This window comes from Protopterus annectens, chromosome 1.part0 (assembly GCF_019279795.1).
Source record: "Protopterus annectens isolate FY-2018-M chromosome 1.part0, PAN1.0, whole genome shotgun sequence".
Taxonomy (NCBI): domain Eukaryota; kingdom Metazoa; phylum Chordata; order Ceratodontiformes; family Protopteridae; genus Protopterus; species Protopterus annectens.
Window position 1 is genome coordinate 1,093,133,082 of NC_056725.1, and position 26,203 is coordinate 1,093,159,284.

At 38.8% G+C, this 26,203-nt stretch overlaps 1 protein-coding gene across 1 annotated transcript in view; it reads left to right on the forward strand.

The window, feature by feature from the left end:
* The window catches only part of ASCC3 (activating signal cointegrator 1 complex subunit 3), a 4,485,173-nt gene that overhangs the window by 839,561 nt on the left and 3,619,409 nt on the right, over positions 1–26,203 (forward strand). The window lies entirely within an intron of this gene.

The window sequence follows — 26,203 nt, forward strand, 5'->3', positions numbered from 1 at the left end:
GCACCAGTGAATACACTATAACATCTACATGTTAACTGTACACAACTGTATTTTCTTTGTTTATCCTTTAGGTTATCTACAGCGACTCGGGTGTTCACAAAGTGTCTAGCTCCCAAGGTAGTTCATTGCAGGTTGCATGGGATTTGCATAGTTCCTTATTTGACTTGCTTATTTCGGCAGGTGTCAGAAGTCCTTTATAAGGGTTACAAATCTTCTCCTCATCTTGGGTTTTCAGACTGACTGTCAAAAATCCTCCTTGATTCCTTCTCACAAGATAGTTTTTCTAAGATGCCTTTTAGATTCTTTCATGCAAAAGCCATTCCTGACTCAGGAGAAGCTTGTATCTGGAAGCTTTCCTGAGTTTCTCCAGTCGGTCTCGTACTTTAGCCAGAAGCTATATAACAGGATTCTGGGATTCATGGCATCTATGATTCTCCTTTGCTAGGTTGCAAATAAGAACAATCCATTGGTTTGTAGAGTATTTGGACACAACATTCACACTCACTCAGTTTTCAGATCCCAGTATTGGGTTTTGTGAAGAGAGATGTACTTTGGTGGAGAGGATCTAATTTCTCTGAATCCAGATCTCCCATTCTTGCTTCCTACCCCTGCACAATCTGCAACAACAAATACATCTGATTTTGCATGGTAAACTGTATCAGTGATGATAAACATGCAGATTCTTTGTAATAAAGCACACAGGATAAAGCACATAAATGTGAAGAAATGTTAATTGTGATCCATGCTATTGAATCTCTTCCTCTTCTGTGCTTCCCAAGGTCTTTGTAGGTGATTACAGACAACACCACAGTGAGGTGGTACGTAAAGGGGGGGGGGGGGACAGTTACCTTCTCTACAGACTAGCTATGATAGCTTGGAATATTGCAGTTCAGCACTGCCTTAGTCTCCAAGTTACCTAGATTTCATCAAAGCCAAATGTAGTGGCAGCCAAGCTCAGCAGGACCAGGATAATCCCTCATGATTAAAAATTGAATGGGGGGCATCTTTGAGGATTTAATCCTGTTGTGAGGAGCACAAAAAGTGGCATTATTAGTGATGTGGGTTGAGGACCCAGCCTACTCTGAGTTATGCCAGGGACCCATGCTAATGGTGGGAGGGGTGTATGTGCCCCTATTGGCCAATGTGTGCCCGGGTCAGTAAGCTGAATGCTGATGTCTAGTTGTCCAGCCTGGGTTACCTGGGATAGCTCTGCTGAGTGAAAGCTAGACATAAAACTGATCAACCTGCCAAACATGGTCTGGCAATTGCTACACTTTAATGTAGGTTCACTGACAGAATGCGGCTTGGAAGTGGATGACATGATATGGAGGAGGCTGGACCTCCTATGTATCCAAGAGACAAGATGGAAGGGCAGTGTAGTGAAGCCAGCTGACTTGGGATCCAGAGTCTACTACTCAGGAGGAGGAGGACAGGCTAGAAATGGTGTGGGAATTGTGGTGAGAGAAGAGGTTTCATAAGGCAGTGAGGGATGTCATCAGAATTAGTGACAAGACTCATGGCAGTCAGACTGTGCCTAGCAGCAGGGTTGTGATAGTGAGGAAAAGAGTGCATTCAGAAGTTGCAGGACCTACTAGATAAAGCAGGACAACATTAATTGGTGTTGATAGTGGGTGACTTGAATGCACATACCCGGGCAGACAGAAAAGGATATGAGACTGCCTGGGTCCACATGGGTGGGGTTAACAGGAGTACAGAAGGAAAAGGCCATTGTATACTTCTGTCTGGCAAATGGCTTGATAATTGACATGGTTGAGAAAATGAGACGGTCAAGAGATCAAATACAGTAGTGGCCAACATGCACCTCTGGTAGACTTACTCCTAGTAAGGAAAGGGTACTGGTATGCAATCGATGACTGCAAAGTTATCCCCAGTGAAACACTCAGCCCAGCAGCATAAACCACTGGTTGCAACAATCACCTGCAGGCAGTGGTCAGAGTAGGCTCTAATGTCAACAGAAAACCAGGCTGAAGACCTGGAAATTGGCTGGAGAGAAAGTGCAAGTGCAACATTTCAAAGAATTACTCAGGGCTCTAGCACCCGATGAAGAGGGGGAAATAGGTGGAGATGATGAAGAATGGCAATGCTTCAAAAACAGCATATGTGAGGACTACAGAAGTGATGTGTGTCTGAGCCAGGTGCGGAAATGAGGTACATAAGGAAAGCTGGTGTGAAATGCAGAAGTACAGGAAATCATCCACAGAAAAGAGTGCAGGACAAACTGAGAGATAGAAAAGACTGACCAGGCTAATACAGAATACTGGTTGGCAAACAAGCTAAGAAAGGAGTTGCAATATCAAAGAACAGGGCATCGGAAGAACTCTTATCAGCTTCTGGAGATGTTGCATGGCAAAGACAAGAAAGGTAAATAGAAGATAGACACCCTTCATAAGGGATGTCAGCAACAGCCTGCTCACCAATCCACAGACATCAAAAGCAGATGGAAGGAGTATTTCCAGCAGTTTCTGAATGAAGAAAACCCCACAGAAGTTGTACTGCCCCAGAAACAGCTTACAGTGAGAGGAGCCCGGCCTAACAGAACCAAGAATATAACACTAAGGAAAAATGAAATCAGGGAAAACATCAGGCTCAGATGACGTCACAGCAGATATGATAAAGATGTTGTGTGAGATAGGGGAGAAATGTCTCCTGAGGGTATTCATAACAGTGTGGAGAGAAAGGTGCATCTCAGATGACTGGAGAATAAGCATACTTGTGCAATTGTACATGAACAAAGAGAACATCCACAACTGTGGGCACGACAGAGTCATCAAACTCTCGTCACACTGCATGAAATTTATGGTGAGGATAATTGATAAATGGATGCACAAAGTAGTAGAATGTAAGATGGGAGATGAGCAGTTTGGATCAGATCAGGGTGCAACACAACTGATCCAATGTTTGCAATGAAACAGATAGTTGAGAAGCTAGAGATGAGGAAAGGGTCCAACTGGGCATTCCTAGACTTTGAAAAAACATATGATAGGGTCCTATGAAAACTGATATGAGCAGTACTGCAGTGGTTTGAAGTTCCAGAAACATTGGTAGAATTAGTGCAGGCTGTGTACAAGGGACCCAATGACTGATGTACAAACACTGTTCAGTCTCACAGAGGGATTCTCAGTGGCAGTGGGTGTACACTGGGGTTCAGTTCTCAGCCTACTGCTGTTCATACTGGCGATGGCCTGTGTGATGTCTCTTCTCTGGGCCAGTGATCAAGGAGTCTCAGTCCTTACCATAGACACCAGTGAGGGACATTCACTTGGAACAGAAATAGACACAGTATTTCCAGATTCAGTTTTCTGCAGCAAACAGTTTCCCTTAAGAGCACATATGGAACACACACCAATTCTGGGGTTTGGTTTCCCTCTGTCTCTCACCAGGCTCAAATAAGACTCCACACTGACCGCAGCTGTAGAGTTGAGTTTTCAGCTGAGTGTTCCAAGCAAAGTCCTCCACTACTCTCTGTGTGAAACCAGTGCTCTGTGTCCCTGTTCCAAGTAATTGACACACAAACACACACACACTTTGAGATTTGATTTTCACACACACATAGATATGATTTTCACACACACACACTGGAAAGGCTGGCACAGATTTACCAGCTATGCCCCCTCTGCCCAGATCATAAGGTAGATACTGCCACCCGAACACTCCAAAGCCAGCTACTCTAGGGCTGTTACAAGGGTCCCCATTTATACTGTGTAAAATGAATACCAAGACAAATGGTAGTGTGTGACCAATGCAGCAAGGCTTTCAGAAGTGGCCACAGTGTCACCAAATATAAGTACTTTCAAAGTTTAAAATATTCTCTAAAAGACCAGCCACAATGAAAAGTTTAAATGTATTTACTAGTAAATAAAAAAATGAAAATACTAAATATCTGTTTACAATAATAACAGTATCAGTCACAGGAAATATTAAAAATAAATGGATACATATATATATATATATATATATATATATATATATATATATATATATATATACACACACACACACACACACACACACACACACACACACACACAAAAACAGTAAACTTATCACACTGCATTTTTCTGATTGATGTAAAGAATTACTATTCCCTGGTTACTTACTAAAGCAAGACAAGATGAAGTGGCTGAGTGATCCTTCCTTGTCTGTTTTCAAAAACAGACTGCCCTGAGATTTCTCTCTAATCTAATATTAAAACATCATTTCACTGCTGGATTACAGAATGACATCACATACATTTGGTTACCTGACTTCTGGTTCCCACACTACCCCCTTTACTAAAAACTAAACCAGAATCTAGCACGTGTGTCATAGTGCACATGCATAGAGCTTTGCCAAGATGTGTTAAGCATCTGGAAACTATAAAACCATTTCAAAAACTTCCACCTTTCCAGAATAGCAAGTACATCATCCCTAAGGACAATACAGTAGGATTCCTAGTCCTGGTTTTCAGAGACATTTTGTCTTTGGCTGCAATCAAAACTGTAAGAATCTTTATGGCCTAAACCAGGTGATTTAATTTGACTATTTTTCAAAGTTAGCTGGACTGAGATTAACCTCTTCTCTTCCAGTATCCTCTTTTACAATATATTAATTTCAACAGTTACAGTACAGTCTGACATACAGGTGTATTTATTTTCTATCCAGCAGGATCCACTGTTGGTACATTTTTTAACACAAGCAACTTTACAAATAGATTTTTAACAGAAACATTTGTACAAATCAGCTTGATATACAAATGGCATATAATGCTTTACAAAACTCCAGCTAGCTAAGCTGGCATATGCCCTACTTCTAGCATACTTGGTAATACTTCACATCATCACAGCCTGCATGAGCCAACAGGTTGGAGAGGACAGATCAATAAGGTTGCTGTATGCAAATAATGTGGTATTACAGGCAGATTCTAAGGAAGAACTTCCGAAAAGGAAAGAGGAATGGAATGCAAAACTGAAGGCACATGGGATGAAACTAAGCATAGATAAGGCTGTGGTAATGACAGCAAACTGGGGAAATCAGAAGGAGCCAAGAATTGAGATAGAAGGGTAAATAGTGGAACAGGTTAATAACTTCAAGTATATGTAAGAGGTAGTTGAGGAAAAGGGAAGTCTCAGTGAAGAGGTCAAATCTAGAATCAGAGTGGCTGCAGCCAACTGACATAGACTGTCAGGTGTAGCCTGTGACAGAAGAATGTCAAAGAAGCTGAAAAGTTAAGTGTACACGACAGTGGTTCGACCAGTACTACTATTTTGTACAGAAACCTGGGAGGTAAAGGCAGAGCAGATTAGGAAGCTAGAGGTGATGGAAATGAAGTGCCTGACAAGGGTGGTAGGATGCATAGTGTAGACAAAGAAATGAAGACATAAGAGGAGAAGCCAAAGTAGCTCCAATTGCAGAAAAGATCAGAGAGAACAGATTACGGTGGTTTGGACACATGCTGAAAAGCAGAAGACAATCTGGTGAAGAAGATTTAGGACAGACAGGAAGAAGGTGAGAGGGATACTAGGATGTCCAGCAAAGAGGTGGATGGATTGTGTGAGAGAAAATCTGTGAAGGTCAGGCATGAATCAAGAGAGATGGTGACAGTTAACATGATACCTTCACCCCATGTAGAAAATGGGAAAAAGTGAGCTGGTGATGATGTCAGGAACACATCAAATAGATTTGTTTGCCTTCTTTAAAAACAGACTACTTAACAAATTCTGCTCCAGGACTTCTTACAGGCAGGTCTAGAAGATAGATGATTTTTAATTTCCATGGGTGGGAATGTTCCTGTATGCAACTCCATACTTTTCACTGATAGCCAGGGTTATTTTGAAGACTAAAAGGACTCTCCGAACATTATTGTGGTGACTACCTTTTGGCCTAGGCAATGGTGGATGTCATCTGTTGCTGATGAGAAGGGGGGAATCTAGCATGGTTATTTCAGAAAATCCAGATGGTATTTATCAGATGCGTATCCATGAGCAAGTAATTGAAGTGCATCTGGGTTCTGAACCCACTAAAAACAAGCAGAAGACTAAACATGTCACTCTGTTGGTAAAAGACACTCGAAGGGAATGGCAGTATATTATGCAGCGACTCTAAAGCTGTCATGTCTCTGAAGACCCACTCAAAGATTTCAGGTGCCTTTTACTGTTTGGGACCCCTTTTCTTCTAAATATGAGGATATGGATTCTGATGAATCTCTTCCCTGTTCCTCTGAATCATTCTCCTTTGGCTTGGACTTTGAAGGAGGAGGATTCTGTTACCCCTTAGAAGAACCTTTTTGGGGGGATAATATAGTTAAATGTTGCAGACTTCCAATGAGAAAGATCTGAAATGTCTATGTTTCAATTCGGATGGAAATTCTCAAGTCTTCTGCTGTTTCTGTTTTTTTAGAAGCTCTTCTGGATACTTTTGTTTCTGCTTCTCAGCATAGTGATTCTCAGCCTCCTGCTCTTAAAAACCTGATAAAAAGGCTCCTGGTGATCAGAAGTTCTTTTATAGGAATCCTTTTTCTGGTACTTCGCTTTTTGCACCTAAAGTCTTGCCTACTGATAAAGATAGCAGAGCCAAGGACAGATGTGACAAGATGATGCATTATCTCTTCTGTCTCTAAGCTTGGGGATGTCTTTTTTTTTTCAAAACAAGTTTATTGTTTTAACATATAAGAGAAATATCATAACAATTTTATACAAATAATTAAAAATAGGTATTATTATAATATTCAACAAAACAACTAAAGTATTTACAAAGACATCCACTACAATCAGATCAATTAATTAAACTAAAATACTGTGCTATTGAAATTAGAATTTTTTTAACAAATTTTGTAAATTATCCCATACAATAAAATGTGATGTTTTTCTAGTTGTTCTCATTCTAATTGTGCTTATTTCCATATGACACATTATATTCATAACATTTTAAATTCATTGAACGAAGGAGGTGTATCTGAAATCCAATTTCTAGTTATTATTTTCCTAGCCACTGCTAGGATAGACCATAACAAGGGAAGCTTAATCTTTTAACACATTGAGGTACAGGTGTGTTGAATAATATAAGAGACTTAGAAATAATGAAATTATCTGTAAAAGAGCCTGCAAAAATTCATTAATTGACTTCCAGTATTCTTTCAACTTCATACAGTCATAAAACATATGAGCCCAGTCAGCATTAATTTCTACATTACATCTCTTACATAGATTATCTTTATTATTAATTTTATTCATCATCAAAGGTGTATAAAAAGATCTATGTAAAAATTTCCATGTATAAAGTCTCCAGACAATGGAAGATGTAGTTCTATAAGCAGATTCCAATATATATTGTTTATCTTGTTGAGTTGGTGGGTCCCCATTAATAGAGGTGAAATAATTCCAGTATGAATCTATATTGTAAAAAGTTTCTTGTCTGATAATTTTATGTATATATGAAAGTTTACCTTTATCAGAAACTTTATGCTGTAAATTTATTATCAAGTAATCAATCAGTTTTGGAATAGATTCTTTAACTGTTATAGACATTAGATCTATTCTATCAATGAGATGTTGTCTAAAGATCTGAACCTCTAACCAGCAAGTTTCTCTTAGATCAAATTCTTGTTTTAAGAAATCTAGATTTTTAACTTTATTATCAGATATCAGCTGATACCAGTACTTTAGATTATTATCTATAGCTAAATGAGCTCCTTCAGAAGTAGATGACATAAGCATACCCTGAGTATAAATTATAGGGAATACAATACAATTCCATTCCCTATACTTAGGGTGCATGAATATAAAGTTACGATAACTAATAATAATATTTAATGGGTAGCAGACCATATGTTTAGGTGTAATAGGTGAAGTACAAAATTCCTTTAGCAACTACAACATGGAGTTATTTATAATCATATTTTTATGTGTTAAGGAGATTTTCATGAAGTGCATACTAATTAGCTCCCAATAATCTTTCCATTTTATGACATATGACCGATCTATTAATAAAGTAATAACTTTTATAATAGAAGAGATAATATATAAATTAAAGTCTGGAAAATAAATACCCCCTTGAGACCAGCTATTAGTATGTTTCTTTAATGCAATCCTAGGTCTATTAGGTGCCCATAAGAAATTTAACATTAGTGTATTCAGTTTCTTGATAGTTATTTTTGTAGGTGAAAGTATTATTGATTGTATTAAGTATAAAATCTTGGGGAATATTATCATTTTAATAATTGTAAGTCTCTCCTCCATAGTAAAAAACATATTATTCCAGGTATTAAAAAGATTTTGTAGCTTGGGGATGTCTTGAGTGACATCCATGATTCTGACAATATGTCCTTGGCCTTATTCTTGCTTAGTTCAGCTTCTCAAGTAGTCAGTTAGTATTTCAATTGCAGCTATGATGCTGTTGATGCTTCTTATAGGGCTTCTGCATCTGGGTCCAGTGATCCATAAATATTTTCTTAAACTCCATTCCCTTTCTGAGGAAGTTAAAGCCAAGCTTTTAGATTCTACCCTGGATACTTAGACTTTGTTCTGCAGCTGCATACCTATTTAAAGTTTTACAGGACCAGGGTAAAGTAATGCACAACCTGAAAAAAATTTACTTTCTCCTGTCCCTAATTATCAGAGGCTTTATCCTACAGAAGCAGATCCTTTTGGAAGGAAGGAACAAAGATGACCTCAAAAGGGTAGATTTCCAGAAAAGAAAACAGGATAGGATTCTAAAGGCAAGAAACCTTCCTTTCCAGACAAACGCACTTCACTGTGACTATCTACCTTCCCTTCGACCAGTTTCATCATTTCAAATGTCCTTTTCAGTTCAGCAGCAGATCACCAGAGATAAGTGGGTTATTTGGATTATAAAAAAAGGGTTACAGAATGTCATGGAAGTCTCTTCCCCCCTTTTGCAGGCATTCCTCCACCTCTTCTAAACCAGTTATCTCTGTTTCCTCCACTCCTTCAGGAGCTTTTTATTTGAACACTATTCAGCCCGTTCCTCCCTCTCAAGAGGGCAGGTGTTTCTGCTCTCAGATATTTCTCAGAGGGTTGCTGGAGACCAATCGTGGATCTTTCTTTTTTTGCTGAACACCTTCCTACTGGTAATCAATTTCAAGATGTTAACAGTTTGGACTTTCCCATGCTTCTCCCTTTAGCCTTTTTGGTCTCATTGTCTTTGAAGAATGTCTATCTTCACATTCCTATTCATCCACTTTTCAGGAAATCTTTGAGATTCAATGCATCTTCATCTTATTTTCAGTTCTTTGCTTTACCCTTTAGACTTTCTATCGCTCAGAGGGTATTTTCCAAATGCTTAGCTCATGTCATAGCCTTTTGCAGACTTAACAGCATTCAGATATTCCCTTATTTGGATGATCTTTTTATTCAAGCTCCTTCTCCACTTCTTCAAAAGGACCTGTAATTCATTGTGCATCTCCTTCAGTCTTTGGTTCAGTGTAAACCTAAAATGTCTGTTCTGAGAATCCCTTAAGACCATATTTTCTTGGGTTGCAGAATGTTCACACACACTGCGACAGCCTTCCTTTCTACAGTCAATGTTCTCTGTCTCTCTGACTTCTTTCAGAGCTTTCCTCGATTACAAATCGAGATTGTGAGAACCCTGATGTTCATGGCATCCACTTGATCATAAGACTTCATTTGCCATATTCATGAAGAAGTTGAAGTGGTATCTCAAGGCAGTTTGGCTTCAGTGTAGCCATCCATTAGACTTTCCGGTTCCTCTCTCGCCTTGCTTATGGAAGGAGTTTTTGTAGTGATCAGCCAGATTCCTCTCAATCTGGGGCTCCCATTTCTTCCTTATGCCCCCCCATCAGGAGCTGTATGTAGATGCCTCATACCTAGCTTGGAGGGTTTGTTCTAACAATATCAGGTTCAGGGAGTTTGGTGTCCTCAAGAGGTAACCGAACACATCAACATCAAGGTGATGATGGTCTTGATTCTGGCTCTTTTAGTCCTTGCATTATCTCTGGCCTGCAGGTCCCTTCAGAGCATTCCCAGACAATACCATGGTCATGTGGTACATAAACGAGTCTTGCTGCTTTTGTAGATTTAAGCTGATGGCATGGTAATTTGCCATCAGACACAATTTGATTCTGTTAGGGGGAATATAGACTGCCTGAGGAAACATTTTGGCAGATCTAGACCAGATCCTCACAAATGGATATTGTACATGGAGGTTTCTTGGGCATTGTTGATTAGTGGGGTATTCCTCAAATAAATCAATGTGCCCCCCCCACCCAGAACAGACACCACCACAAGTTCTGTTCCATGGTGCCAAGCCCAGTGACATGGGAAATTAATGCCGTTGTCTTCTGTTAGACGACAGTGTTTCAGTAAATCCCTGCCTTCTACCAGATGTTTTACACAAAATTTTGTTGGACAGGCCCAATATCTTGCTGGTGACTCCAGTCTGTCAGGCCTAGATAGAAAAAAGGGCAATCATCACAGGTTACCTCACAGGATGGGTTTGCTCACACAGGTCAAGAGATGACTTATTCACCCTCATCCATTCACCTGAAGTTCAGTTAGTTCTTTGGGTGAACGGGTTTAGGCAGCATTTTTCTGAGGAACTTGCTCCAGGTTTTACTGGAGGCTAGAAAACCAACTACAAGGAAATTGTATATTTCTAAATGGAAACAATTTTCTTTATATTGAAAGAAACAGAACTAGGGCTCTTTTGTTGAGGTTATTCCTTTTGTTCTTTGAGACCTGTGCAGGTTGCTCAATAGTGGTCTGGCTTACTCATCTATTAAAGCCCATTTGTCAGGCATTTCTGCTTGTCTACCTTTAGATACAACTATTTCTTCTACTTTTGAGGTGAAGCAATTTTTGAAAGGTGTCCTTCATATTAGGCCTCCAAAAAAGATATTTTCCATTCATGGTTACTGAATTATGTTCTGGAAGAGTAGACCTGGCTACCCTTTGAACTGCAGCCAATTTTTCCTTAAACATTTGTACTTGGAAAACTGTACTTTTGGTGACTTCTGCCAGGAGGGTTTCTGAACTGCATCCACTTTTGGCAGTTCCTCGCTTCATTGTTTTTCATAGGGACAGGATTTCTCTTGGGGCTAATCTTTCCTTTTTGTCTAATGTAGCTAATGACTTTGAACCAGTCTATCAGTCTTCCATCCTTTTTTCTCCTTGCATCAGAATGGGGATGACAGAATTATTCATTCTTTAGATTACATAGGCAGCTCACATTTTACCTAGACTATTTAGATGATAAGAAGTTCATTTTGCCAGTCTCCAAGTGAACCATTTCTTCTTGGATTTCTAAGGCCATTTCTTTTTGTTAATCTTATCATGAGACAGCTTTCTTCCTCTTGAGAGCCCAGTCTATGAGGGCAGTAGCCTCCTCTGCTGCTTTTTTCAAGGGCTTGGACACTAGGTCATTTCTAAAAGCAGCTACTTGGTCTACTGTTCATATTTTTGCTAAACACTGCAAGTTGTATGAATGTTCTAGTGCCAAAGTGGATTTTGGCAGGTCCATCTTCCAATGCATTTTGGACTGTTCGTCACATCCTCCTTGTTCTTCGTCTTCTGCCCTCTTACGTCAGTAACTTAAGACTCTCCCACTTGCAGGGTATACTGCAGCAGTGATCTTCAATGGACATAGTATAGTTGAGTAAGAACTTAGCATAATGGTAGAATACATCAGGTTTACAGCATATGGAAGGGCCTAGGGTTTAGTATGCTAGCTGGATGTATGTACATTTGGTATGTGCCCTTGGCAGGATATCCCTGTGTAAGGAATAATGCATACGTGATCAGTAGTACATCTGCTGTTAATGGTATGTTCTTACACATATACTTTCTCCCCTCCTGTGGAATTGTCCAAGGACAATTATAAGCTGCCTCACAGGTTGTATCTACTCTCACAAGACAAGGGGCAGGTTCAAAGTACTCTAATCTGAAACAAGTATAATTGACTGCCTAGACAATTGCATTTTAATACCTTTTAGGTACCTTGTTTCTGAGGATGTGCAACAAGTATTAAAGGAGGCAAGAAAGCTTGCTACTAGGAAATCTTCTGTTGCTAAATGGAAAATATTTACTAGTTGGTGGCATACTAATAACCAGGGCCCATTCAGGGATTCTGTGCCACTGGTTCTTCAATATCTGTGTGAGTTACTCTCCGGAGGTCTTCCTTATTCCTCATCTGCCATTTCAGCATGACTGCCTGTGGATCCTCACCTTTCTTCTCAGCCTTTGATCAAGCAGTATTTGAAAGGGCTTTTGTATGTTAGACCCCGCAAGAAACAAGTGGCATCTACTTGGGATCTTAACTTTGTGCTGGTAAAGCTAACTGTGTCTCCCTTTGAACCAGCTCATCAGGCTGATTTACAGTTGATGACTTGGAAGACTGTATTCCTCATCACTCTGACCTCTGGAAAATGAGTACCTTATTTGCAAGCTTTCATGGTGGGTGAATCCCTTTTTTTCCAAATAGATATGGTTACTTTATTAGTGAAGCATTCATGCCAAAAGTAGTTTCAGAGTTTGCTTTGAGTCAAGCCATCAGTTTTCTGGTTTCTTTGAACCAGTCGGGGTGAAAGGATTCTTAGTAGTTTTGGATGTTCACAGGCAACGTGGGTATTGACAGAACTAAGTCCTTTAGGAAAGCTTGTATCTCCTACGATGTGACAAAGAAAGGGCAACCAATGTCAAAACCAGACTGCTTTCCAGATGATTGCTATTACTTTTTCTTTCCGCCATGGTAAATCACTTCAAGGTAGGGTCAAGGCATGCCTTACTAGAGCCTTGTCTTCTTTTATGGCATACCAGAATGGCTGAACTCTAGAGGTGTTATTGATGCAGCTACTTTGTCCTCTTGTGAATACTTTTGCAAGGCACTACAAACTAGATTGATTTTCTATGTCCAGAATAGCTTTTGCTGAGACCATTCTCCAGGGGCTCCTGGATCCCAATGGTTCCTCCTTCCATGTTGAATAAACTAATGGTTATCTATCCATATAACTAAGGCAGTAGTGATTTATGATGAACATAGTGCAGTTGTGTAAGTTGCACTTACCTTAACAGTAGATGTTTGATTTAGTCACTGCTGCAGTAGTTGTACCCTCCCTCCACTTCTTTTTCTGTGTATAGTTATGATTTCAGATAAACTTGTGTGTTCTTAACTTAGCTTCTATGTCAGTAGACTGTCACCTTTTTGGGGGCCAAGGAAAGTCCTGAAGGGTTTTGGCACCAAGTTTGCTGTCTTCTCCCTTTGGAATTTGAGCTACAACAGCCTGGACATGTGGGGGCAAGCCTAAGACTATGGATGACTGGTTGGTTATGTCCTTGGCAAGATATAGCCCATATAGCTAAGGCTACCGCAGCAGTGATTTCAGCAAACATCTAATGTTATAATAAGTGTAACTCATGAAACTTTACTTTGTATGATCTTGAATTACTGTGCGACATACCAACCTGTAATATCATTAGGTAAGCTTAGCCCTTCTTTTTTAAGGCATTGCCCTTGGGCTTGGATTCGGCATTACTGGATTCTAATGTAAACAGAAATGGCATATAACTTTAGTAGCAGGTATGAAGCAATTTAGTTTAAAATTATGCTGGCAGAATAATGGAGTACTTCCTGTTCAGACTAGAACAGCTAAATCAGATCAATTAGATGCCATAAATATACAAACTTCCACCATATAGCACAAACAGGTTAGAAAGAAACAGAAAATATGACACTATTGTGCATCAGGTGTTTACAGTCTGTAACTGAAAAGGTCAGTATTGGGCTAATGATGTGGAACAGATAGAAGTATTGCGAGATCAACTAAAAGTAACTGAAAACTATTATAGCCTTAGGTGACACTAGCAAATGTACTTAAATATAGGATGATTAGCATTTTATGACTGAATATTTAAAGTGACAATTTGGGTATTCTTACTGTATGACTTGTATCTATTGTAGGTAACTAAAGTGCTTCAGAAAGTATGTAAAGTGCCCATTAATTTGGAATAATCAGCCTGGTCTGCAAAGCTATGGAGAGGATCATAATGTAACTCCTAAACAAAGACATAGGGGACTTGCAGACATTGGACCCGACCCAGTTTGGCTTTGTCAAGGGCAGATCATGCCTTTTGAACTTGGTCGACTTCTTCGAAACAGTCACCGAGGCCATTGATGAGGGAAAGGCAGTCCATACAGCCTACCTTGACCTTGCAAAAGCTTTCGACACAATACCCCACTCTGGTATTATAGAGAAACTTACCAGCTTAAATGTAAACCCATATGTCACAAGATGGGTTGCAAACTGGCTAAAGGACAGAACCCACAGGGTTAGAGTAGCTGGCGCCATGTCAGACTCCAAGCCAGTCACAAGTGGTGTCCCACAGGGCTCAGTCCTTGGCCCCCTGTTGTTCGGCATCTACTTCTCAGAAGTACAGGCAAACATAGGAGGACTATGGCTGACAAAGTTTGCAGATGACTGCAAACTGGGAGCCATAGTGGAAAGTACATCGGACACAGATATCCTTCAGAGGGGTCTCATGGAAACTGATAGCTGGTGCCAGAGCCATGGCCTGAAGTTAAATGCCAAAAAATGTATAGTCATACCCTTCGGGAAAAACAAGGTAACCCCAAGCTACCATATAGGTGGCAAATCCACTAAGCACAGAAGAGGTTATCAGGGACCTGGGGACCCAGGTTGATGGTGGCCTTTCTTTTGACACTCACATTGCTAAAGTGGTTAGAAAAACCTTCTACACTGCCCACCTGATCATGAAGGGATTCACATCCAGATCAAGTGAGGTCATTGTTCCCCTGTACTCTTCACTTATCAGACCAATGATCGAGTACAATGCCCCATTCAGGATGTGTCTCACCCGACACCTGCAGCAATTGGAGAGACCCCAAAAGTTCCTCACCAAAAGGATAAAGGGACTCCAAAATCAGTCATATGCTGCCAGACTGAAGAAACTCCAGCTCTATTCAGTCGTATACCGTCTACTCAGAGGTGACCTGTGCCTGACATACAAGGCCATGTCCAACCCGGAATTAATGGACATGCTCCACCTCAAAAAATCCAAATCTACCAGATCCACTAGAGCAAGCGACTTAAACCTTAGCACGGATATAAATAGGACGTGCTGGAGGGATAGATTTATCACTCGGAGACTCCCTATGCTGTGGAATAAAATCCCGGTCCATGTGAGGCAGAGCACCTCGCTGGCTCTGTTCAAGAGAAATCTTGACCGGTGGATGGGAGATCGTAGGTTTACCCCGGGAATCATCTCTGTGTCACTGCTGGACAGAGGCACAACAAACTAATGGGCACAGTATTTTTTAACATAAGGGGTGGCGTAAGCCACAAAACTCTGGGCTAGGCTTATAAATGTCTTAGGGCAGATAGCCTAGTATAAACCTATAAACCTATAAAAGAGGATTTTTTTTGCATAGTATCTGTGTGAAACTCTCTCAGATTTCACTTAGTGGTAGTACAGACTAGGCTACATAACTCACTAGCTGTAAGGAATAAGGCTGTTGTGTAAAGTTTCATAGCCTGCTGTTCATTTAAGCAGCAGTGAAGTAAGTTATTCCTTAGCTGTAACTGCTTTCAAGAGTGTGTGTGTGTGTGTGTATATATATATATATATATATATATATATATATATATATATACACACACAAACGTACGTGTGTACGGAATGGAAGCTTTTAACATTTACAATGTTTAAGGTCTACTGACTGCAATGTATATTGAAGCCATCAAGCAGTACAAACCAATTAGAAGGAAAAATGTTGCATATTGAAACTCATCGCCTGAACTGAACATATAGCATCTGTGATGAATGAGCAATAAACTGTTTAATTTGCTACATTAAAAACAGCAAATGTCAACGCAGCAGGAATTTTTCTTAATTAATTAGGATGTTATTGCAGACAATAAAACTAAAAACTGCATGACTGCTGCATTCACTTAACATGAGATGGTAATTTACAGCAGTGAAATTAATATTGTAACAGTTTTTATGTAAAATATGCTATAAAGTCATCATCGATAAACATAAGGTACAACTTTCACTGTTACACTGAGTAAATAACAGTAATACTTAGTCAAGGTGTACAAGTTCTGCAAATCACTTAGTGTTTGTTGGTATGAGTTAAATGCATTTCTGTGTTAATCTTGCAGCATTCCATATCTTTTATCTGCTAGATGTTTTTTTTAATCTCTTGGTTGAGTACAATCGTGAAGCATTTGATTTATTCTGTCAGTTGGCACAGAGGATTATGGAACTGTTAACAAGCAGTTCCCTTTGGTCCAGGGTTTGATTCCTCAGTCTTCATTTTCCTGTCTGATTCTGAGAAAGTCACTTAAGCAGACAGCACTCCCAGACCGAATCTGAAAATGGTATATGAAGATCTATCCTCTAACAAGGTAAACAAATATAAATAAAAAAATAAAATAAATTTTTATCAACCCCCTCAATGGAAGAACACGATGGGTTGGGTCAGGGATCCATTTCTTTTGTTTGTTTGTGTATATTGAGTTTGCATGCTCTCTTCATGTCTTCTTGGTGTTTCTGTAGTTTCCTTACAAAAATCTGCTTTTTGATTGATGACACTAAAACTATATACCCTTGCATTTGTGGCCTGGTCTGTAGCTGAGAGTCTACTCTCCCTGTTAACAAGTAAATAAATCCATCCTGTTAGCCCAAGCATGGAGCAAACATGCATAAAGACTTTGTCAGTTTAATGTATGAAGAATATCATGGCACAGTCACTGCAAATGAGCAGTTTGCTGTGTTATGCTCAACCGAACTCGCAATTCTTCAAAGTTTGGAAGATATAGCAGCAGGGCTATTTGTTCCCCATAAAATGAGGGCATACATCAGTGTTCTGTAGCCCTACTCTCTTAGAGGATGCACTGCCATGAGTCATCCTGAAATGGGCTACAGTGATGTGGAAATTTAGCTACTGCACTTCTGTTCATAAATGCCCCTGTGTTTTGTAAATGTATCCCCTTAGAATGTGTGTACATATACACTCGTCTTTAATACATGCCATTCCAGTCTACTGGAATGATAATTATATGTAAACAAGGTGCAACAAAGCTTATTTATAAATCAGTGTGGTGCCCCATGTGCAGGCATAGAATATCAAAGTGATTCAGTGTGGCACCATCAGCACTATGCTAAGAGGAAATAGAGTATCTCTTGAAAATGTGAATTATTGTACTGATTCAAGAAACAGGAGTATGATTTTCGTAGGGATCCAGCATTATTGTACTGATGCGTGACATTGAGTGGTGTAATACACTGGATGTTAAGCACTACTGTACTAATATGCGACACAGAATGGTGTACCACTGAACAAATTTTATTACCGGACTGATATGTGACACGGAATGGTGTACCACTGCACAACATTTATTGGACTAATATGTGACACGGAATGGTGTACCATTGGACAAATAGCCTTATTGTACATATATAAAACAAGAATAGGTATACCTCTGGATAACAAGAGGCATTATTCTACTGTTATGCGACATGCTTGGTGCACTACTTGCCAAGAAGCATTACTGTACTGATATGTTACATAAAATTGTGCACTACAGGATAAAAAACTTTACTGTACTAATATTCGATATGGGCATGGTGTACAACTTGATAACAAGCATTGTTGTGCTGATATGTGATATCACATGGAATTGTGTTGTTGCACTGATATGTGATGTCACCTGGGATAGGGTACTACTAGACAGCAAACATTACTGTACTACTTCATGGCATATAATGGCTTGCCAGTGGGCAACTAGCATTGTTGTACTGATTTGATATGGAACTCTATACCACTGGACAATAACCATTTCTCTACTGATTTGTGATGTAGAATGGTGGACTGCTTGAAATGCTTTTCTTTTAGAGATACATATGTATAGCAGAAGACATTGGAACTCTGCCATCAGGCTGCTTGACTAAATCACTACATCCCCACTTTAACACTTCTGTTTTATAATAATGCAGTATATATTAGCTTTTATTTAAAGTAGTGCTGCTTTTTTCTGGTGTGCACCATAGTCAGAAAATACAGCAGGTGCATACTTTAATTATAACCTAGGAGTCATGGATTTCATCTCTTATTTCCAGTATATACAGTGCCTTCAGTGGCCTGGGTCATTTTGACGAAGGGCTGGCTGTTTGCCCACTGAATTCATTCATGCCAATTGGGAGACACTAAGTGCAGTCATGTACCAAATTGACCTCACGTTCCTTATTAATAGAATATTACAGTTAAACCTAGAGAAGTTGGTGATTACTCTTGTCCTGAAGAAGACTAATTTAGACTCAGATATTCTAGGTAATTAAGTGCAAGAATGACTTCCAAAAAGCTAGTATGCAAAATTCCACAATATACTTGTCGCTTGTATTGTGTATAATAAGACGACGTGTTCGTTTAAGTAGTTTATTGCATGCAAACACATCAGGATGGATGGCAGGAACAGTAAACTTAAATGAACTGTCTGACTACTACATACATGCATGCTCTCACTCTTGCAGCTCACTTAGAATGGCACTCTTGCCTGCACGTACTCAGTATTTACATGCACGTGCACACTGACTGGAATGCTTCTTAAAGTTATATCACACACACTGCCTCCCTCTTTACTGATCTGTCCCTTGTAAACAATGACATTTCAATAGGCATGCAGTTTGTGCAAACACTAATAAAGAAAACAACAGTCATGTCCAGGTTGCTGTTTATCTGGAACTAGTTTTGAGTTCTGATCTGACTTTGTAATATAATAGTTAAGACTGGGTTTAGCAACAGGGACAGTCATTGGGGAATGTTCAGCTTGAGGAGTCTCAGGGATTGCTGATGGAATGTCCTCTGGAACAGGAACATTAGACAGGTCACTCTGAGAAATAGTGTTTGTGTCACAGGCAAGATGCCACAACACTGGTTCGGACACTGGTAATAAATATTTCCGATTTCGTCCAAATTCCATTCCTTGTAATCCTTCAATGTACGATCTCGGGTGTTGACGCAAACTTTTCACAAATCCGATGTGATCAAAACCTTTTGATGTCTGCATCCTTACTGTCTTCCCCTTTTTTTAAAGAATGGAGTGTTTGCTAGTCTTGTCATAGTAGGACTTCCAGGACAAACACTTTTTCAGCAGTTGGGCTTTTATTGCTTTGTTGTTTTTAACACATGGAGCCAGTAAATTGCTGCTGACTGGTAATGCTGTTCTGGTTTGTCTCAACGCAAGTCTCTGGGTAGGTGAACCAGAATGATTATCACGAGGAATATTTCTGAGATTTAGCAAGTTTAGAAAGACATCGGTATTGTCACGTTTGGCTTTCTCTAACAGCTAAATGCAAAAGTCTGATAATACCAGTGAAAAAATGCTTCTTGAAGCAAAAAAATAAATCCAACAAGCAGAAGTAAGATGAAGCAACACCAGGCTATCATAAAACCAGCAACAGTTTATTCAGGAAACAGGCAAAGGCATAAGTGCTTTCGCAGTATTACAGCCGCTTCATCAGATGCATAAAATCTAACTAATTCAATGCCCATAAAGAGAAAAAAATCACATGACATCCTAGTAAAACTCTTAAAGAGATAACATTTTAAATACATGCAGTACTAATAATAAACATGTATAAAAAAATCAATGTGTATAAAAGGTTGGGGGGTTGAAAGGGAAGTTTATTAAATCTCCCTTCTTATTTAAAAAGAGGATGTGCTTTCAGCATTGTTTCAATGGTACTTTATCATTAAGTCCTGACCCTGTATCTGCTCTTAATCTAATAATCCATTTGCTTTCTAAGCACTCTGTTTCATTTCGAATATCACCTCCCCTGAGACTTTCCTGCACCATATCTATAACTTGAAACCTATATACATGCTCTGGGGAAGTGTCTGTTTCATGTTTAGCTAACGCATTCCTAACCATAGTATTTCTTCTATCATTCAGATGTTCTCTTACCCTTTCTTTCAGTCTTCTGTCCATTGTACCTATAAAAATTTACTGCAGGTTTTACACACTGCTAGGTAAACCACATGACTGCTGTTACAAGTTGCCTCCACTGAAAATTTGTAGACCTTGTTCTGGTCTGGGTGAAAAAAAATCACCTGCTTGATCTATATAACTGCAGAAACTGCAGTTATAACAAGGTCTAGTATTTTTATAAAAATCATGTCATTGTTTCCTGCTTTCATACCTCATAAGACACTTGGGGTAACATAGCAGCTGACCTAAAGATTTATTTTTCTTATAAACTGTGCTAGGGCATTCACCTATTATATCTTTCAATTCTGTGCTTGTGGTCATGACACCCCATTGTTTTTAATAATGTCAACTGCACCTTTAGAGTCCTTAGAATATGTTACTGGTACCCTACACCTAAGCTCATGTACCTTATTCACACATGCAGGGGGATCTGAGGAAAAGTAAGGCCTTCCCTCATTTTCTCTTCTTTGTATTACTTCAACTAACTTATCAGATACTTCCTTTTTATCATACCCCCTTGCTACAAGCCTTTCTTCTAAATCTCTCAGTTCTTTCTTAAACTTTTCCTCACTAGCATTAACTTGTGATGTTCTTATAGCTTGCCCCTTCACCACATTATTAAAAGTAAAACGTGGGTGCATACTACTTTGATGCGCATAAGTATTCTTGTAACAGGGCTTTCTATATATCATAGTAGCTATTGCCCCATCTTCCTTTAGACTCACTAACACATCCAAACACATCCAAGAAACTAGCCTCCCGATCTGAACAAGTCATCACAAACTTTAGAAAGCTTGTGTTTGTCAGAGTTTTATAATTATATTAATACATTTCCTTGATAGTGCCTTCCCATATGAAAAACAGGTCATTCACTAATCTTCTATAGAAAATTACACATTTGCCTAACATACTACCTAATACATGTTCCATCTCCCATACTAGCATGATAATATCGGCACATGATTTGCCCATAGCTACGCCATCTATCTGCAGGTAGTAATCCTTATCAAAAAGGAAGACATTATTATATAAAATCGTCTTAACCAAAGTGCATAGCATTTCAGCCTTCTCAGTCGAGAAACAGTTCTGTTCATGTAAAAATATTTTAACCCACTCTATACCTATAGTATTTGGTATTACAGTGAATAAGGAATGTCCATAGAGTCTAACCAAATACAATTCACCTTTTTTAAAAACAGCCTTAGTAAAATCATATAAATTACATAAAAATTGTCTAGAGTCCTGCAAGATGTGAGTGAGTGTTACATTTAATAAATGGTCTTAAATTTTTCTCCACAAAAACAGACATTGCTTCAGTATTTTTCTCCACAAAAATAGACATTGCTTCAGTACTCCACTTTTGTCCTGCCACTATGGGCCTCCTCTGTGGACTAGTAGGATTCTTGTGTACTTTTGGGAGAGCCTGTATAACTGGTATTTTGGGATGTTCCATATAAAAATAGGCAACCCTTGATCCAACATTTTAATTCTTAACATATTCCTCAGCTCAGTTTCCATTGCATCAACCATCTTTAATATATCAAACATTCTAACTTTTTTTATAAAACTTAGCATTGTTTAACATCTCTTTCATCCTGTCTTTGTACCAGTCGGAATCCATTAACACTATGGGTCCCCCCTTATCTGCAGGACGAATTACTATACTATCATCTCTTATTAACTTCAACATGGCCTCTGTCTCATTAAAAGACCTAAACTTACTTTTCTTACTTTCACAGTGTGTGTAAACATTATTAACACACAACTTTTCAGATAATTCCACACGAGGGTGTAGTACAGGCATATACATACTTGGTCTTCTAAATTGTGATAATGTACTACTAGAAGAATCATTATTGTCATGAAAATTCAGTTTCAACATTACATTTCGTGCAAACATTTTCAAATTAGTGATAACTTCTGTAATATCATCCCCTTTACTTGATACAAATGTTCAACTTTTTTGTAAACATTACATTCATCTATTGACAAAATTTTACTTGACAAATTATGTATTAAGTCATTTTCCCAAACTTGTTTGTGCTGAAACAATCTGTTACCTCTTGAGGCAATTTCCATTTGTATCTGCTCCTGTTTGTAGAATGCAACCTCTTTTCTGCAGTCTATTGTATAATAGGCAGAGGAAAATTTAAATGTGAAGTTGTTCAGTCTCGCCTTCATTCTTACTGAAGGGTTCGATTCGGCCAAATAGCAAAGCTCGAGGTCTCAAACAGCTCAAGGCCAAGCCCTACCCCACAATGCACCACTACATTTCCCAGATCTAGTTTGCCGCTGCAACTGATTGGGTGTTCTTTAGAGCTCTTGGCTGTTTATTTGAATAGATAAGTGTAAATTTCAAAAAATTCTATCTTTTTTTCTCTCTATTATAGTAGTTTAGGTTAGTTAATCCGCGGTGGTGCAGCAGTAGCATTGTTGCCTCACAGCAAGAGGTTCTCCTGTTTGGTTCTCTGCTGGAGTGTGGGGAGTGCCTTCTGTGTGAAGTCTGCATGTCCTCCCTGCGGTGGAATGGCGTTCCGAAAGACATGCGTGAATGGGAATGCCTTCGTTGAAGGTTGGGCGTTGAGCTGGCAACTCAGCACCGTAAAAATCTACTGTCAATCATTAGCGGAGTTCCACTGTGGCAACCCATAACCGGGAAAAGCCAAAAGACAAACAACAACAAAAAGTTGTGTACAGTCGTGAAAGCTTACCATCATATCTTGTTACGGTTCACGATGAGTGGTGTTATTAGTTTTGTCCATAATTATTTGTAAATTTTTCATTTTTGTGTGAATCCCATCATATTCTGTTTTCAGTTTTAAAAGACCTTTGTCTCATGGGCATAGCCACGTAATACACACCATACACCACTGCATTCCTTTTTAAGAACAATTTATATATTGTGCAGTAAGATGTACTACAATTTAACATGTTTATATATTTGTTAAATATCTTGTATTTCAATAATATTAGGATGTTATTATTATTACTATTATTATTTACCTAACTACTTGGTTTACTTTTTTCCTTTCTTTTTGTTTTAAGCCTGCACTTTCTACGGTTGGGGGAGCTGCATTCTGGAAGCTGGCATTAATTTCTAGAAATCTTGTCTATACCCCTGTTCTTTATGTACTATTTCCTCTTTTCATAGGCTGTATTTGACCTCAGTATTCATAATACCTGTCACATGGGTTGCAATATACCACTGCTGCCATTTGTAGGCATTTGTGTATACTAAGCAGAAGTACGTTTTCATTGTCTTTGACTTTTCAGTGTCATTCTGTGGCCGTATTCCGTTTTCTTTATTAATCCTTGCCATGCCTCTTTCTTTATCTTTCTGCACTTTCTAATATATCCATAAAAAGATCTGTATCACTTAATAGTTGTGGAATTTCCCTTAATTTGAACCTTCACTTGGTTGCCTGTTGTTTTTCTTCTGATTTAACAGAGTTATCATCCTGCGTCTTCTTTTTTGCATGTTTTAATTTGATTATCTACTAACTGGGCAAGGCTCAGTATCTGCAAATGCTTCTGTTTTGAAATGATGCATGAATCCTGGTCTGGTTAAGTGATTTGCTCCCAGCCCCATGTCATGCAAGTGGAGACCACAGAATTAATCATGATGAAGTTCTGAAGTTCGTTAGCTTTCTATAGCTTTAGTCTTGTCCTGCAGTGCATTCCTGTTTGGAAATCAGTATAGCACAGTTGGTAACTTGCCTACTTCCGAACCAGAAAGGCTGTGTTCTAGTCCCAGGTTCTGAATTGTCATAACCAGCAGTCGTGTGAGTACTGCATTAGGAGGTTCCTACACTGATGTTTAACTGAGTTTTCTTCTATCCACCCTGGACTTTTATCTTAGTGGGTGTCGGGTAGAAGTAAAATCCATTCCACTATCTGAAAAGAGGACAATGTTCTGCTAGCCTTCCACTTTCTACAAAATCAATATCTGCAGTTTTCAGGTTGTGTGTGGGTGATGCTGGCTGCTATCACCACCCATTCATTTGCTTCAGTACCAGTCTAATCATTGTGTGCGAAGTGCATTGAGCTACATTTTGAGTATAAATGAATGCAGTTTTTTCCATTTCTTACTTCAAGATTGTTGCTCTTTCCTTCTTAACATTCCGTACCTCCTGTTTTGAGAATCATAATGGCATTTGCTGTTGCTGTCTTACTTATTTTGCATAACTGATTGTTGCTTTCATTGTACATCAGTTTTTACCTCAGTTTTTTTGCACTCCTCCTTGTATGTATAGCTTTACTTTTCCAAACTACTTGCTGTTACTTTTGTACTGTTTAACTGTGAACTAGGGCTGCACACACCTCAGATTTTGTGCAAATAGTTTGTGGATTTAAATTCTTGGATATTTTGCATTTTTCTTCTCGGTCAAACAGGACAGTCAGTCTGTTAATAAATTAATAAAAGACTGGGACTTTAAAAACACAGTTTGCAAAGGGTGATAGGGTTTATCTTTCTGCTGCAGAAGTTTGAGCAGCAGAGCTTTCTACCCCTTTTGAACCATAGTGAGTGAGTTTGTTTCCATTGTGTTTTTAACTTTTGAGTTGTATGTTGTAAACCTCCAGTATGGCCACCACCTTGTGCGTCCTGTCTCTTTAACCATTTTTGTCAAGGATGGCCTTCAGGATAAGTAGAATAAACAGTCACCTGGAGATCCTGTTATATTTTACTTGGAGTAGAGTACCCATAAGGCTGTAACACATCTTGCCTTTTCAGAGAAGAACCTAATAGAGAATTTGGTGCATCTTCCTTTACACGTTCCCTGTGCCACATTGTTCTTCCTTGGAGAGGCTCGTCAAGTTATTTGAGAGTAAATATAAAAATGATGATGATGATAATCCTGCTCTGATTAGCTTGCATTTGGTGTCATCAAACCAGGCTTATTCATGCATAAGCTGCTGACTCTCTCAGAAGGACACAAAAAGCTAAATAAGTCACCTCAGAGGAATATTCCCTATTTTTTCTCACTTGAGACAAATTATCATTCCTTCTTTCTTTACACTTGTATAATATTAACCCATTTCTGACTAGAGTCAAAAGACAAAACTGTTTAAAGATCAGTGAATGGTTCCTGCTGCAAAGACCTGATAGTGCAAGTCCTGAAACTACGAAGAAGTATGTTACAGGGGAAATGTATACTAAATATCCAAAATTGTTATCCGAGAATCCCCCTTCTTTCAGATGCAGCGATTTTGGAGTTAGAGTGTGCAATTAGCAGGGGTGTGAGGCAGTGCGGATGGGGAAGGGGGAGGACTTGCCCACTTGCAAAAACACACTTTTAATGTTTGACAGCATGTTTAGTACTTGATGTACAATTGTCACTGTAAATGTGTGGATGGAATTGGTTTAATTTTGACAATCATGCAAGTCTGACTTTCTTTGAGCATTAATAAAAATGTTTTGTTTTGCATTTTCAGCTTCGATTATTTTTTCTGTTGTTGCTTGGAATGTATCCCTTGTGATTACTAGTATTACTAAATGAATTACATTTCCATTTGTATGTTCGTGTGAGATGATCTTTCACTGAGGGCTGTAAGTAGAAATGGTAGGGAAGTGATGCACCTACCAGACAAAACATTCTAGTTGTTGTAACTACTGTATTACTTTAGACTTTAGAGGGTTTGTACTGCTCATTATCCTGCTGTAGGAGGAGTCGGGCTAGAGTGTTGATATAGTGTTTGTAGTTATTCTTCCTGGTCTGTCCTGACATGGGAGATCCCAGTCTTGAACTTGTGTTTTGTGTTGAAGGTGTCCTAGTGGTGTTTTTTTCAATCTGTTTGCAATTAACAGAAAATTTCTCTGTACAACAAAACATTTCAGTTTTGCATATTGTATACAAACAGTAAGCCTTTTCAGACTTTTTTTTTTTATTAAACTGCTTTTTTCCAAGACACATAGCACACATCTTCTGCTTTACAATGTATCTGGTTACACTTCGCCGTACTTTTCATTTTGCTGTATATAATAGTTTTCATGTACAGTGCCTGAAAACAGCAGTTGGAGTTGGTTTGTAAGAAATAAAATAATCTCTCAGCAGCAGTTCTCTAAAGTAATAATTTTAACTATGTAATTTAGTTTAGTTTGCCCATATATGATTACTTTAGAGAAAACTGTTATGTGTTCTACTTTTTACAGCATTTCTTGTAGCTGGAGTCTCAAGATAATCTTGAAGACTGAGATTTGATTAGTCTTGGTTTTATTTTCACTTT